Source organism: Anser anser (assembly GCF_964211835.1).
Source record: "Anser anser genome assembly, chromosome: 15".
Lineage (NCBI taxonomy): Eukaryota > Metazoa > Chordata > Aves > Anseriformes > Anatidae > Anser > Anser anser.
The window spans coordinates 1,466,191-1,481,508 of record NC_139736.1 but is presented as its reverse complement, the minus strand read 5'-3'; the positions used below and the strand labels follow the sequence as shown (position 1 = coordinate 1,481,508).

The 15,318-nt window shown below is 54.3% G+C and overlaps 1 protein-coding gene and 1 long non-coding RNA gene across 2 annotated transcripts in view; one reads left to right on the top strand and one right to left on the bottom strand.

Moving 5' to 3' along the window:
• Nucleotides 1-15,318, bottom strand: part of PKD1 (polycystin 1, transient receptor potential channel interacting) — an 88,723-nt gene that overhangs the window by 56,060 nt on the left and 17,345 nt on the right. The gene's annotated exons all lie outside the window — the stretch shown is intronic.
• LOC310882042 overlaps nt 1-15,318 on the top strand; it is a 32,561-nt gene that overhangs the window by 4,194 nt on the left and 13,049 nt on the right. Inside the window, exon 2 of the long non-coding RNA XR_014572791.1 lies at nt 249-15,318. This exon is cut by the window's right edge and continues 13,049 nt beyond it. This is a non-coding gene — a long non-coding RNA (uncharacterized lncRNA). The remainder of the gene's footprint in view (nt 1-248) is intronic.

Here is a 15,318-nt window from a genome sequence, read left to right as displayed (position 1 = left end):
TGCAGAACAGCTGTGCCCACGGCATCCAACAGCCGGTGCTGTCTGACCCCTTCCTCAGCCAGCCTGGGCTCTGCAAGAGCCCACAGCAACAAGTCCCCTCGCCCGCACGCTTTACAAGACCCACTGCTTCCTTGGGTTTGTTTAGACCTGTGAGAGATACCACTTCATCGGACGCTGCCCTATTTTCAGCACGGTGAACACCGAATAATTGTTCTTATTCGACTTCTCCACCCCACTCCCGATTCCAGAGGCCTTTCCTGGGCTGCCTCAGTCCCACTTTCCCCAGCACAACTGCCAGGGGAAGGAGCTCCCCTTTCTGCCCTCGGCACACCGCACAGACCTCGCCCAACACCCACCCGGGGGCACCTTCAGGACACGACGGGTGCCCGGGCTCGAGCGCGCGGCACGCGGGCAGGAGAGGCACCGACCGGCGGCAGCAGCAAGCCCCGGCCCAGGGGACTCCACAGGTGGCATCAGGGCACCTCCGCTCCCATTTCTAACCCCCCGCTGGGTCACGCTCCCCGCCGAGAGCCAGGCTGCACCGTTCACACCTTGCAGAGGGAAAACAAGTGATGGGGGACACGCAAGACGGCTTCTGGGACACGACAGCCCCGCTCCCTCAGAGCCCTCGGCCAGCTGCCGGCAGCAGCCTGTCCCAGAGGCAGCCCACACGCCAAAACGCTGTCCTAGGTGCCACCACGGCAAGTGCTCTTCTGCCTCCAGGAACAGCAGGCAGCACGGTGCCCCACGCAGCAGCGCTGTGCTGACACCGCCTGACGTACGTAATAGACTTTCCAGAAAAGCGGAGGAAAAACCCTATGTGTTTTTGCATGCTTGAGCCAGGAAAATTATAGGTTTTTGCTGATCTGATTCCTTTTTTTTTTTCCTCGTTTTTGGCTTGCACCTCTCCTAGGAAGCACAGTAGGAGTAGCAGCACTTTGTGCGCAGAGCAAGGAACAGAGATTGATGCCACAGTGGCGAAGGAGATGTGAAAAAGCACGGGCTCACTTGTGCAGAGCGGGGTGCCTGGGGAGGACCTGCAGCCCTGCTCGAGGTGCAGTCCTGAGCGGGGAGCAGCACGCTGGGGCTGGCAGCCGGGGGAGCACCCTCAGCTCCCGAGGCTGTCACAGCACGACGACAATTTATTTGCTCATTTTAAATTTATGAGTTTCAAACGCTGGCCCGAGCATCAGCTCTCTCCGAGGAATTTGCCCCAAAAGATGTTTTCACAAATATTCATCTAAAAAATAAATGTTTTTCTTCCCACAGCAAAATCCTGACTGTTGATAAGGACAAGGCAGGCTGGGACACAGGCGTTTCTGCACTGTTCGTACACGCTGTGCTCTCCTGGGAGAGCTGCACAACGCTCTCACACATGCCCTTGCAAGGCAGATGTGCCCAGAGCGGGTCGGGCTCGGCACGAGGAGCCCCAGGTGTGAGCCCCAGCTCTGCCACGGGCTTGGGGCAGGACCAGGAGCAGGGGGTGCAGGCACTGCCTGCTCCTGCTGCCCCTCCGAGCTCCCTCCCCTCGCAGCCTGCACGGAGCTCTCCCGGAGCACCAGCAGAGCGGACACGCGGATCTGGAGTAGATCCCACTCGTCCTGCTCCGGGCACAGGTTCCCGGAGATCCCGCAGAGGGAGGTGATCTGCAGGGTGCACAGAACGCTCCCCGTGGCTCTCGGCATAACGGGTGAGCTCAGGGGTGAAGCTGGGCACTGCGTGTCCGGGTTCCTTTCGGCAGCCAAAAAAAGGGGCTGGGAGAGCCTGTGCTTCCAGCAGCACGGGAGGAGACTGCTCTGAGCCCTGCATGAGACGGAGCCGAGCTGGGGACCCGCCAGGCACGGCTGTGCCGCCGCTCGCCCACGCTCCCTCCTCGCCCTGCGGCTGCGCCCACCCGCGGCACGGGGACCACGCGGGGACGCGGCGCCAGCTGAGCGCACACCGAAGGCACCCGAGCGCCAGGTGGGGGCTGTCTGAGGCACAGCTGGGACCGAAAGAGCAGCTCCTCGCCTCCCGCAGCCAGGCAGCTTCGCTCAGACCTTCCCAAATACGGTTACGAGCAGCAGGAGCGGGGATGAAGGCACTGGAACGAGGGGACGCGTTACCTCCCGGAGCGACGTCGTGCTCTGGCAGGGCGGCTCCCAGGCACTGCCACCCCGCTCCGTCCCGCTCCCCCCGGCCGGGAGGGCTGGGTGGGGGCTTTTCACAGAGGCTCCCAGGAACCGGAGCGCTGCTGTCTGCACAGGGACCCACAGAACGGCTCGTTTTACAGGCTATTTTTAGGCTGTGACTGACTTCATCTCCTCGTTCCCAACGTTTAAACAATGGAGCCGAGCGCAAGGGGGGCACTGGGGAGCCACCGAGGGCCTCCTGCGCTTGTGGGGGTCAGCAGGAGCTCCCACCAGCACCACGGTGGGGTGAGGAGCTGGCTACAGCTCCGGATGGTCGCTGCCACGAGAGGCTTTCCAAGGCGGCTCCACCTTCCGAGCCACCAGCGCCCACAGCTGGCACTGGAAGCGGTCCTCCCACTGCCAAGAGGTGAGCTAAGGTGGCAAAACACAGGGCTCGAGACATCGCGGCAGGAGGTACCCAGCCCTGCTCGGCCTCCGACATCACACTGAAAGATCGGAACAGAGAAGACCGAGTTTGAGAAAGCAGCAACCCAAATATTTAAATAAAGTTAATGTCCATAATTAGTGCTGCACATAAACAAGCTGTCTGCAGCTTCATCCAGCTAAATGTCAGCCCTGCAAATATATGTTTGTTTCATGGAAAGTTTGCACAGAAACCAAAGATCCATCAAAACAAAGCATCTTCCCAGCACACATGGCAGAGCTCAAGAAGACAATGTCAGAAGCCCGCAGCCCAAGTCCAGCCGCCTTCCAAGCAGACGCACACTTCTTCCCCGAAAAAGCCCCACCCCGGGGAGCCCCCCCCCCTCGGTGGCATCGCAGGCTGACACACCGCTCACAGACCCCACTGCACAACCAGGAGGAGCACAAAGCCACGGAGCAGCACAACGGGGCCTGATGGGGGTTCACGAAGGACTCACAAGGGATTTGGTGGTAACATCACCTACCAGCCAAAGTCGCCTGTGCATGCTGGACAAAGCGGACAATCTGGACCCAAAACACTGAGAAACAGATAGGGCAGGACTCGGGGCTGAAAGCTGCTGAGGGACAAGGGTCAGTGTTGCCCTCTACCGATGTCCCCACTGCTCCCTTCTGGCTGTGTGAGCAGCCGGGGCTACACGTAACCCCGCTTCGGACCTGCAACCACCAGAGCAGCACAAAACACGAGGGGGAAGCAGACTAACGTCAAGGTTTTGGGGTGACCTGCTCAGCGGTCATTGCCAAAGGGAGTGCCAGACACCCAGGGCCTGCTCCGAAGTGCCCCCGGCCCAAACCTCCTGCAGGGCACGGGGCAGCAGCTGCCTGGCGTGCCACCACCCCGCATGCCACCATCCCATATGCCACCACCCCGCATGCCACCATCCCGTGTGCCACCGCCGGCACAGACCCGCCGCCACCCGCCGCAGTGCAGGAGCAGATCCGTCTTTTCCACCGCCGGGAGCGCTGGCCCAGTCGCCAGATCTCTGCAGTCACTTCCCACGGGCGATAACGCTCCCTGAAACGCTTTCCCTTTTGTAGCTGACACTACCAATTGGTTTGACCTTTAGCTAACAGCAATCTGTAACAGACGAGCAAGTTTCCCCAAGTTCCCGGGTGGCTGCTAAAGAAAAACATTTCTGTGTATATTTTAACCGTGTCTGTCAAATGATTTTCACCTCCGACGTGTTTTACCAACACCGTTTCTTCACACCTAGGAGATTCCCTGCTCCGGGCTCTCAGCAGCACCCTTCAGCTGCGAGGGCAGGCTGCCAGCTGCAGGCAGCGGGGATGGGACTGGAGGCAAAGCCCGGGCACATGCAGCCCGGCCCGGGCCTGGCAGCGCCGCTAGCTGTTGAAGATCAACCTTCAGCAACGTTCTGCGGCACCGCCTGAGCTGCGAGGACGCTGAGCCCCTCACTTATTTTCTTCTCCTTCTGCAGAGAGAAAACTCTGGGATTTGGGGCGGTCACATCAGCACTCGCTATGTTTAAAAATAGCCCAAAGTAAATGGTGCTGCTCTGCGAAAACAACAATGCTGAGCACAACCACAGAGCTCACGGCCCGCAGCCTGCGACAGACAGCCACAGACCAGGGGAGCCTGACGAGCAGAGAAGCGCAGCGTGTTCGGGACCGGAGACCTGGCCAAACCACGGCTGCAGCACAGTCCGGTCTGTGTGTTCCTTGCAATCCTGATGCTCTCTCTGCTTTCCGTGGTCTCGTAAGAGAGGGACAGGCTCTCCAGATGTTCTGAAGCCCTGGGACCTACCCAGTGCATGAGCCAGTCTGGGGAAAGACCGGGATGGGACACAAAGCTACCAACCCTTCCCTTCTGGCAGCCTGCTTCTTGCGCTACCGCAGTCACCTAGCTCTGTCCCTCTGGTGCAGCAAGCAGGCGGCTCCTGCTGTCTCTCCGAACACAGTCCTTTGGACATGCTCATGGCTGAATTCTTTAGCACATCACTACCTTCAGGCGGTGAGGACACCAGGAAACACAGCCCCTCTACTCCACAGCTCCGGGCTTACACCTCCCTTGGTGGCAGCGCCCTCCACCACGCACCCAGCGAGCACCCGCCCTGCGAGCCCTGGTGTCCAGGAGAAAATCCCATCCCACACACCAGGACACGGTGCCCCTCGCTCCCAGATGCGCGCTCTGACAACTGGCAGCATCCTTGCTCTATTTTTGCGTCCAACGCTCAGCCGCAGCAGAGCTCCGTTTCTTGTTGTCCTCCAGCCTGTGGACAAATACGCTACAGAGGCAGTCAGCAATCAGGCTGAGACCTCGCTGCAACCCAGCTCTTCAGGATGACTCCGTTTATTCTTACATTCTGAAGCCAATATTTAATCCCTTTAATATATGTCATGATTTTTTTCTTTCCAATTCCCGACAAATATATGTTGCATTGAGTCAAATACCTACAGAAGTCATATGTGTATTACATCAACATCATCATCTTCATTTACTCCATCTGTAAACTTACTCAAAAGGCAGACGTTCACGAGATCTATTTTCCACAAGTGAATTTTCCATGTTGATTGCCACTAATTACACTATCCCCTTTAAGTTTTAGCTTATGTCCATGCTGTGCACTGTATTGTTTTGCCTCGGGCTAGAAGATCAGGACAGCAGCCTAATAAACACTTGCACCATCCCATTTACCTTCTGTTAACACTGGCACCGTGTTCATATTGCTCCAGTCCTTGGGAATTTCCCTACTGCCCAAAAATTCCCTAAAAGTGAACATTAATAGCCCATAGGGCTCCTCAGCCAGATCTTTTAAAATTCTTGGATGCAAAATATCTGAACTTGCTAGTTTAAGAAGGTCTAACATTAATAGCAGCTGTTTAACATCCTCTTCAGTTACTGTTGGAGTGGAAAGTATTTCATCATCCTCATATGATACAAATACATCATCTGGCTTTTTTCCAAATAGAAAACAAATATTTACTGAACAGTCCTGCCTTTTCTGTATTTTCATTGATAATTTGACCATGACTATCTACTACCAGACCGGTATCGTTCAATTTCTTTAGTTCCCAATATACTCGAGCAACTCCTTACTGTTCCCAACCTTGTTGGCCACAGGTTTTTCGTTTTATTCTTTTGCTTATCAGTGTTTGATGCACTCGACCCCTCAGTCCATACTTGTTGCTATCAACATTTCTCTTGTACGCTTTTTTTCCCATAACTGCTGTCATTTATTCTCCAGGCTCCACTTAGTTTTTCTGTGGGGTATAAAGCAAAGGTAGCCCGTCCATTGATAAAAACAGAGGTGCACATCAGGATCAAGGCAGACCCCATTACCAAAATCTACCCAACACCCCAAACTAGGTTCTCTCTAGGGAAGCTATGGGCCCCAAATGACCTCACAACGCTAGAGGCAGGGTTTTGAACAACGCAGCTCAGCACAGTTTAGGACAGCCCAGATACACCACGTGGAGCTGCAGAAAAATAGCACCCATCCCCGACAGACTGGGTTTCCTGACCTGCAGACAGGAGAAGAGCTGTGCAGGGGGCTCAGGGCCGAGGGAGCAGTCGGTGTGGGGCCGAGGGAGGACTGCAGAGCACCTCCAGCACTCCCAGGTCCCGGGGCAGCCCTGCTCCAGGCACCCCCGGCCGTGGGCACCGCCACCACCACCCCTCGAGGAGAGCCGAGGGCCCGACCCCCCCAGCAGCAGGGCTCTGCAGTAAGGATGACACTGAGAGAAAATGACACGAGCAAAAGAATGAGTGATCTCCCGGATCCTCCTATAAAAACAGGACCAGCCCCATAAGATATTCTTCAGGGATAGCTACAGTCTTAATTGGAAGTCCCAAAAGCCGGGGCTTCCTCTTGCCAGTGGCTGTTCCACGAAAGTGGGATTTCAGCGGTCCCCACACTCCACGCAAACTTTTTTTGTCCAATTAAATCCCAGCTCTCCGTTTTCTCTAGCTCTGGCACCTCTCTCCTTTGTCCTTGGCACGCAAAGCCCTTGGATACCTGCAGGCCGTTAGCACCCAATGTACCAAAGTTTTCATAGCTCTTTCGATCCATCTCCAGCGAACAGCAATATGTGGCACCGAGCAAGAGCCAAGCTGCACGAACAACGTGCACAGCTCCTGCAGGCAGCGGGACCGCTCTGCCCCCAGCGCGCGTCCCCGCAGCCCGGACCGAAGCCTCTGCCATCAGAGCCATCAGCGGGGCTCTGAGCGACATCCCCGGCCCGGGTACGGCTCCGCGGGGCTCTGTGTGTGTGTGTTTGTTTGTGATTTTGTGAATAGGGCTGCCTAGCACGTTGAGTCCTCCCCGTGGGGATGATGTGTTACAGCGGATTGGCTCCCTATTCCCCGAAGGAAACATCTGCACATTCCAGACACATTTTGTAACGGGAGTGAAACCCATCCTTGAAGTGAAATTTTACAGCCTCCACAGCGCAAAATAACGATTGCTGGCAAGAAGCAGTGGAAAAGTAATGTTTAAAATATTATTACAGGGAAGCGGCTGCCAGAGCCTCAAATTAATCACTTGAATGTGTCTTTGGAGCGGAGCGGTGCGTTATGTAACGCTCGGCCACCTCCACCCGCTCCCGGCCCCGCTCCCGCACCCAGGGACCCCGGCGGCTGTCGCGGGGCACCCGCACGCTGCCGGGCCCCATCCTGGCCACCCGCAGGAGCGCTGCCTCCCCGCGAGGTCCCTTCCGCAGATCTGGGCTAGGTCTCAGCCAGCCGCTCTTCCAGGTACCCCATTTCTTCAAGGAACACCCCAGAGAGACGACGAGTAGGGCTTTTCTGATGGTCACCTCTGAAAAGCGCTTGCCACAGCTCTCCACAGCAAAATAAACTTTAGAGGAGCTGGAGGGAGACTTGGCTGCTCCCCACCACGTGCCTGCAGAGGAATGGTCCTGATCCGGGAGCGGAGCTGTCTCCAAGCTAGTGCTTCTTAAAAAGTCTAGGGGAGCTGGTTATATACATGCTTCGGGCACTGGTTTGCAGCAAGCCTGGGCTGCTCACTGTAGTCCTAAGCCAGGTGAAGGAACGGGGCAGTTATCTGTGCAGCATCCTCTCCCTCACCCAGGCAGTGCAACGATCCGTAACTAACTCGAACAAAATATGATAAAAATGCAACTGACATTCAAAAAAAAAAAAAAGCATCTAAATGAAAGCAGGAGCACAAACAGCAGTGGATGCAGACACATCTACGGGGGAGGAAGAAACTAAACGTTTGGCAGTCTGCACCAACAGCAGGAAAAGAAGTGACATGAGTACGGTGAGGGAAACGAGTCCTGTGCTACAGCAATCGGAGAAAAAAACCTTTAAAGTCCTCAGGAAGTGATACGCATTAAGCAGTAACAAGGGCAAAGCTCTGTGATTCCTGAGGCTGAAGCTACGCTGGCAGGGACACCAGACCAGCACGAGGCATGGGGCAGGCACCAGGATGATCCCAGGTGGCCCCCTGAAAGGCCCAGATGCTGCTGGGCTGCTGTGACCAGGGCCCAGCTGGAGCCCCACCGGGGGGATGCTGAGCCCGGCAGAAGATTTTGGCTCTGCAGATGACAGCTCCTGAAACCTTCATCTCCTCCCTGTGCTTCAGGGTGGGCACCCAACACCGGGGTGACTTCTGAAACGTTGGCCAAGGATTCGGGTTTCTCCTACACCCGAGTGCTGCTGCAGTGTCCAGCAACATCACCTATGGCAGCTGCTAAAGCACATCTCCTTTCCTGTCCCAGTTCACTTCCACACTCCCTAGATTCCTGCGAGTTAAAATATTCTAGGTCTTAAAATAGATAGACAGTCAGATACATACATACATAGACTCAGAGACAGACAAACAGATAGATATTTTGCCCCCAAAGGGATTTTCTTATTCATATCCATTTTATCAACTACAGAAACAAACGAATCTGAGACTGTTGTTTTAAATGTCTAAATATGTACTTCACTAAAAGGTCCAGGCAGGAGTTCTGCAGGAGTTGCTGTGTCTATTTGTTAAATAAAACACATCTGGAGAAACTGCCCAAACATGCAGTTAACATTCTGGTCTGCGGGGCAAATAACAGAGACTTAGAATCAGCTCTAGAGGTTTTATCTATTTAAAGGGCAAAAAAAGCAAAACTGATTAATTAAGCACCCTAAAGCAAACAGAGGCATGCACCCCGAGCAGCAGCAGCATGCCCGGCGGCAGGCAGGCTGCACCTTGGGGTCTCCCTGCGTCACGGCTCCTGCTGAAGCTTTAGGTAACGGCATTTCCACAGCTGCCAGGGAGAAAGGGCTTCCAACCTCCTGCTTCGCTGTAAACATCTCATGCACAAGGGCATGGTAATTCGAAGTCTGGCCCGCGAATCCCTAGTGGAACACAAACGTCCAAGGAATTCATTAAACAGCAGCTTTGCTTGCTGTTATGTGCCATAAATCACGGGGCACGATAAAGACCCAAAGCCAGTCTGCTCTGCAACTGCGAAGACAGACAGAAAGACAGACAGAAAGGAGGAGAGGAGGGAAATGGTTTACAGAACGCCCAAGGACAGGCCTTTCCTTAATCCGCGTGTTCCGGTGCTGTTACTGATACGAGCTCTCCCTGTATTTTTTCAAATGTGGTTGTTTGGATTGGAGAGCTCTGCTCTGAACGTTTCTGGAATACGTTCGCTATAGGTCCTCAAACATCTTCCTTCTGAAAACAAAAACCAATTAGAACCCAATATAGATCCACTGGTTCCAGGGCAGAATGGACTTGCATGTTTCTGGCATTATTAATGCGTGTGGTTGGGTTGCTTCCTTTTAGCATTAGAAAGTCTTCTGTGATGTAGTCGGAATATTTTGACTCCAGAAAACACCGATGTTCAGAGGCCCCAAAGCAGGCACAAAGGGAACTGAGCAGCTTGCTTGGGCCTCGGCAGGGACCTGAGGCACAGCTGCCCCCTCCAGAAGATCTTGCAGACAGGTGTGGGACACAATAGTGGATTTGTTTGGAAGAGCTGACAGCTCATGTACTGCCCCGGCAAGAGGGGACACGGCCTGTCCTTAGCACTGCCTCTGCTGCTGGGGCTGCTGAGCGAGGGCTGAGGAGCCCCTGCCGCTCTCCTCATCCTCGGTCATCCTCGGTTCTTGGTTTAGGCACAGGCACAGAGGCTCGAGGAGCTCCTCGAGTGCTCAGGTCGGGCCCATCACCCAGAAGCAACCTGAGGCTCCCATCACCCAGAGGGAATCTGAGGTTTGCTCCGGTTGCTGGCCATACTTTGTGCTTCTTCAGCGAGCAGCCAGGCTGAGTGTGTGCAGACACTGCTGCCAGCGGAGTGGAGGTCCTCAGCAGGTCGGACGGTGTGCCAGGCCCGGCTGCCCCTGACGAACATTGCTGGCTCTTTGCTGGACCACCGAGAGCAGGGTTCTGCTCAGTGTCTGCCTGTAAACCCATCCTGCTTTCTGCACTCCCTGCATCGGTACCAGCCAGACTCGGGGTTTTTGTCACACCTCCCTCATCAGAGGAGATGGACTCTTCCCTGCTCAACCCGTCAAAACACTACAATTACAGGGAATTTTAGGACAAGACTTGTCAAGAAGTGATGGGCTGAATTCAGCCTTGACGTCAACAGATGTACCCCAGGGATCCACTCGTTTTCATGCGCTGCGCATTAAGAGACGCCAGCGATTTCTCAGCGTGCGAAGGGCGCAGACGGCACACCGACACGTTAGCAGTGCCACAGCTGAACAACCTGGGCCTCGCGCCGCAGAAAGGAAACGTTTGGATCTCACGGGTTAAACAGGAGTTGCACTTCTAACTCTCTACCCATTCCTTGGAAAATTTAAAGTCTAGATAGGAGAGAGCCAAAACTTTTAACACGATCTCCCTGTGAAGAATAGCTGTCCGCACTTCTGCCAAACATTAACGGCTGATAAATCCACGGTGCGGCCTATCTGGGGGTATGGGGTGGAGACCAAAGAACAGATCCCTGGAAAGAGCTCTGGAACAATGCTCCAGTCCAGTCATCAGCTTATCCTGGAAAGATGCAGCTGACCTCAAGATAACTTGCTCTCGCACCGCTCCCCTCAGCTCAACTCTCCCCCAAGACACGGACTGGCCTCCACCTGCCTGGAGCAACGAAACCAATCTACCTCCGACCTCTGGCTCAGCCAAAGGCCCTTTGGGCTCGCCTCTGCTGGCTTTGACAAAGCTTCTGTGCTGCTTCACTGCAAGACCTCCAGCAAGTGCAACCTCTTCCTACTACCTGCTGCCCAGAAGGGCTCGTGCTGCGCTCCCAGAGCTGGGGCTGCGTCCCACGGCCACCAGCTGCTGAGAGCACGAGGTGCACTCTGCCTTCCTTGGGGAAAGGCACAGAAGGCCCCAGCCCTTCACCATGCCCATCCCCTGTCCTGGCACATACATTACCCACTTGCGTACCAAGTCCGAAGTGCTCTCAGGTGAGGAACACCATCTCTGGAGAATCTGTTCCATCGCAGCCCAAGCAGAAATAGGAAATCAGAGCTACAACAGCCGGCAGGAAAGGGGCTCCGAGGTCCAGGCCTGCACCCCAACCACAGCCCACAAACCCAGCCCGCAGCAGGGAGCCCTCTCACTGCCGGAGCACGCCTCGATGGCAGGGACGGACGCTGCAGGGCCACCGGCTGCCGCAGGGCCACCGGCCCCCAGGCAGTGCTCGCACCAGCACGGGGCGTGCTGCAAGGAGGCCTCCGGCTAGCCGAGCGCACAGCCCTCTTCTCAGCAGGTGCCTGTCTCTGCAGTCTGCTTTGCCGATCAGCTCTGGAAAAGGGATGGATGTCTGTCCCTCGGATTAATCACACAACAGAGACTCGGTTGGTCTGACTTTGTTGTGAGAGAATCACAGAGAGGATAATTCCATTCACTTCAGACCACAGGTCATGTTTGTGGTCTCTTAGAGGTAGGATCACTACTGTGTCTGCTCCTTTCTCCCGCAAGACTGACGCCTATAACCTTTTTTTTTAAATCATCATTATGTGGAATAAACTGCCTAGGGAAAAAAAAATGGCCTTGCAACTCTGGTAATCTTCCTAATGATTTAATACCTGCAAATACTACCGGGAGGTATTCCTTTCCTGATCGCATTAAAAGCTGTCATATTAAACGTCTCACCACACTTCAGCATCCTACTGTGGATTTTTTTTTTTTTTATTAAACAAAGCCAATTTCTCTGGAGACCGAGTAGGGGTTTATGCTCCCCACCAGCCCCCCTGATCTTTAAAGACTTCTAAATGCCTGCCTGGGGGATTCCAATAAGTCCTGGCACAGTTCCTCCAAATAGTAGCAAAGCTAAACAGGGTATGGCTGTTATTGTAGAGATCACTCACTGCCAGCACAAATACACAGACCGGACCATTCAACCTTTTACAGCGGGAAAGTCACGGACAGTTGATGATTCACAATCAGCATTTTTTCTTCTACTACAGCCACCCTTTTTCTTTAATTACTCTTTCTTTCTGGCAAGCATCCCTTCCCTGCAGTTTTTACGATGCTTTTTGCCCCGATTTCTTAATCACACCAGCAAGAGCAGGCAGGGGACGTCCCAGAGCCCACAGCTGGATTTCTGTTTCTGCCCGACGCGCCGCGTGCCTGAGCCCTGGTGAGAAGTCCCAGGCAGAGCCTGCTGCGGTTCAGCTAGCCGGGGTTATCATCCCCCCACCTACAAGACCAGAACAAGGCCCGTGAAACACTGCTGTCCCCCTCCAGACCTCAGGAGAAGGCTGAAGTGGTTTCATGGCCCATGTTTGTGCTGGCTCTGTGCCCCGGGGTGAACCTCACCGATGGTAGCCTATTCTATGTACTTTTCTTTTTTGCTTTTCATATGCAAAGCCAAGAGACATTTCTTCCCCAGGTCAGTGCCTACATGCACATCCACCTGTAAATCTGTTTAAGGATTGTCTGTTCCCCACCAAGCACTCACTAGGACAGAGCAGGGCTCGGGGTGCCCCCCCAGCTCCCCACCAAAGCAGCCCTCAGAATCCTTGCTTTCAGAATCCTTTCTTCATTATTCAGCTTCAGTCTTCCCCAGTTCAGGTTTCTTCCAGAGTTCCCAGGAGCTGGTCCTCTGACAATTCACCTTGACTACAGGCATTTGCTGCTAACACCCACAGCCAGTGCACATCACACGCTGGTCGGGGCACTCACCGAGAAGGGAGAAGGGGCTAGCAGAGAGCCAGCAGGTGTTGGGCAGATGTCACTGGAGCAGAGACAGGCAAGGAAAAAGAAAAAAGGCACATCCCTTCCCCTTCCTTTTTTTTTTTTTTTTACTGTAAACAAACTGATTTTGTTGTTGCTGTTTCATTTTTTGCTGAGTACAACACAACCAAAGCGGCTCCCCTCCCTGGCACAGTGCTGCCCAAAATGAGACGCTGACAGCGCTGCCTGAAGAGCCTCTGGGGAGCCTGGTGCTTCGCTTCAGGTTCAGACAACTGTCTTGGATTATGTCTCAACTTAATGATTACGTTAAAAACGACTCTACCCTACTCTTATAAGCTGAAGATAAAAAAATAAAATAAAAAATAAAAAAACATGAGGGTGATTGTGTAAGAGAGTGTTAGTGGTAAACACAAACTGCCAGTAAATGTGCTTTGTTTAAAATGGAAAGAAGAGCACGAATCCGAGCAACACCAAGCCCCCAAAGTGCTCAGGAAAGGGGCCCTGCACAACGGAGGTGTGAGCTCGCGTTCCTGCGCTGCGTGCCGGGCAAAGAGGGTGCCAGCATGTCCTGCTAGCGCCATCGGCTGCCCCTGCCCTACGCGCTGCGGAGACTGGACGGTTACCAAGAGCAGGCTTGGCACAGCAGGACATGTAAATTCAGTCTGATCCCTTCTTAGGCTCCATACGGAGACTCCAGAGGGTTTCGGTAAACATCCTTGGTAATCTTTGGACACCGCAGCAATGTCAAGAAGTATTACATTCATAAATCAGACCTTACATCAGCTCTGCTGGCAGAAAGAACATTCGCCCAGTTCTCAAGGCGCACAGAGCCTCAGACAGCATCATCATTTCTCAGGATTTATGGTAGACACTGAGTTAAGCTGCATCTTTGGTCTTATGTTAAATCACCTCCTTGCCAAGGCTAAAAATTGCTCCATGGTGTAATCACAAACCGAGGCAGAAGAGTGAAATAACAAATTTCATTCCCATATAATAATAACAAGTTACGTTTCCATAGCACCTCTCTGCCTCTCAGATCCAAAAGGACATTACCAACTTAACTCACTGAAACCCACTGTGTGCACAGGGATTATGTCATGCACCACTGAAACGCAGCCGCTGCTATTTCTTGCTGCAATCCAGCACCGAAGCAGAGCCTCAGATGGAAAGAAGAACCACCAGTGCCTTGGGAAAGGGATGCCACGGAGCAAGCCCTGAAACCTCTGTCATCCTGCTGACGTGCCCCTGATCCATCGCCTGCTGTCCGCACACCTGCCGGGGAGTGCTGCTTTCTGCTCACGGGACCAAGCACAGCTCCCTGGGACGATGAGAAATGCCAGAGACCCCTGCAGCAGCAGCCAGCAGGGCAGCACCTCTGTGCCGTCCCGACAGAGGCTGTGCACCCCGACGGACGGACAGACAGACAGACTGCCAGGTGCCTTGCGCCTGCCCGGAGAGCAGAGCTGCTCCAGCAGAATGGGAAACTGCAGCCCGGGCACCTGCGGTCAGAAAAGGTCCTGGGTCATGTACTAAAAGACAAAAACAGCCCGTTACGTGTCCGAGCCACGTTGGGATCGCTGCCCAGCCATGCCTACTCAAAGAACAAGAACCTGCACCGAGTGCGCCCCTCTTCCCCTGCAAACAGCAGCTCAGACTTGCTGGAAGCTGTGCTTTAGTCTGTGGTGGGTTCAGGAAGACAGAGACCCCGAGGGTTTTCCAGATAAATAGCCTTTCTTATCCTTTGGAAGCCTGTCAAAGAGCTACTGTTTCCCTCAAAATAAAATAAAATTAGAAGCACGTAGGGACCGTGAGTATCGCAGTGACTGAAGGGGGGTTTCATGCAGGCAGAAGGACCGGGGAGCGTGTGAGGCAGAGCCTCCCAGCCCCGCACACGTCTGATCTCGAGGCAGACTGAGCTGCAGACTGCTTTGCTCCATTTTTCCTTTCCAACATTTTCCACACCCTCCTGCCAAGAAACCTCAGAGAGCTGCCTGCCATGTCTGGCAAACGCTTCCTCCTGCACAGCGCTCCCCGTCAGCACACGCACACGCACACTGCCCCAGGGCTGGCTGCTGAGCACCACTCCGAGGGGCAGCAGGATGCTCACAGAGCTCTGTCCTCACCCCGCACCAGGGCTGGGGCTCCTCTCACATCCCCAGGAAGGAGAGACTCAGGGAGAGCCGGGGAAGACCCCGAAGCATTTTGGGTCCTGCACAGGCAGGCCGGCTCCCCACCTCCCACAGGGTTTGGAAACTGTGTTAAATCAGAGGGCTCATGCCAAGGTTTACAGCAGATGAAGAGGAAGGCAGCACGCTGGAAACGAGATAACCGTTACTCGCACATGCTTAGGGCTTGGTTATCAGTGCAAAAAGGGGGTTGTGTCTGTGACACTGTTCCCTTGTATCACACAAAGACCGAGCTCCTGGTCTCAGGTGCCCGAACTCTTCCCAAGGAGAAGGGATGGGGGAACAGAATTTGCTGACCTTTACTAGCGTGACCCAAACCATTCCTTATGGTCAGGCCAACATACTGCTCAGCCTGATAACCAGCAGAGTGGCAAGGCCATCCCTCTCCCACCCCAG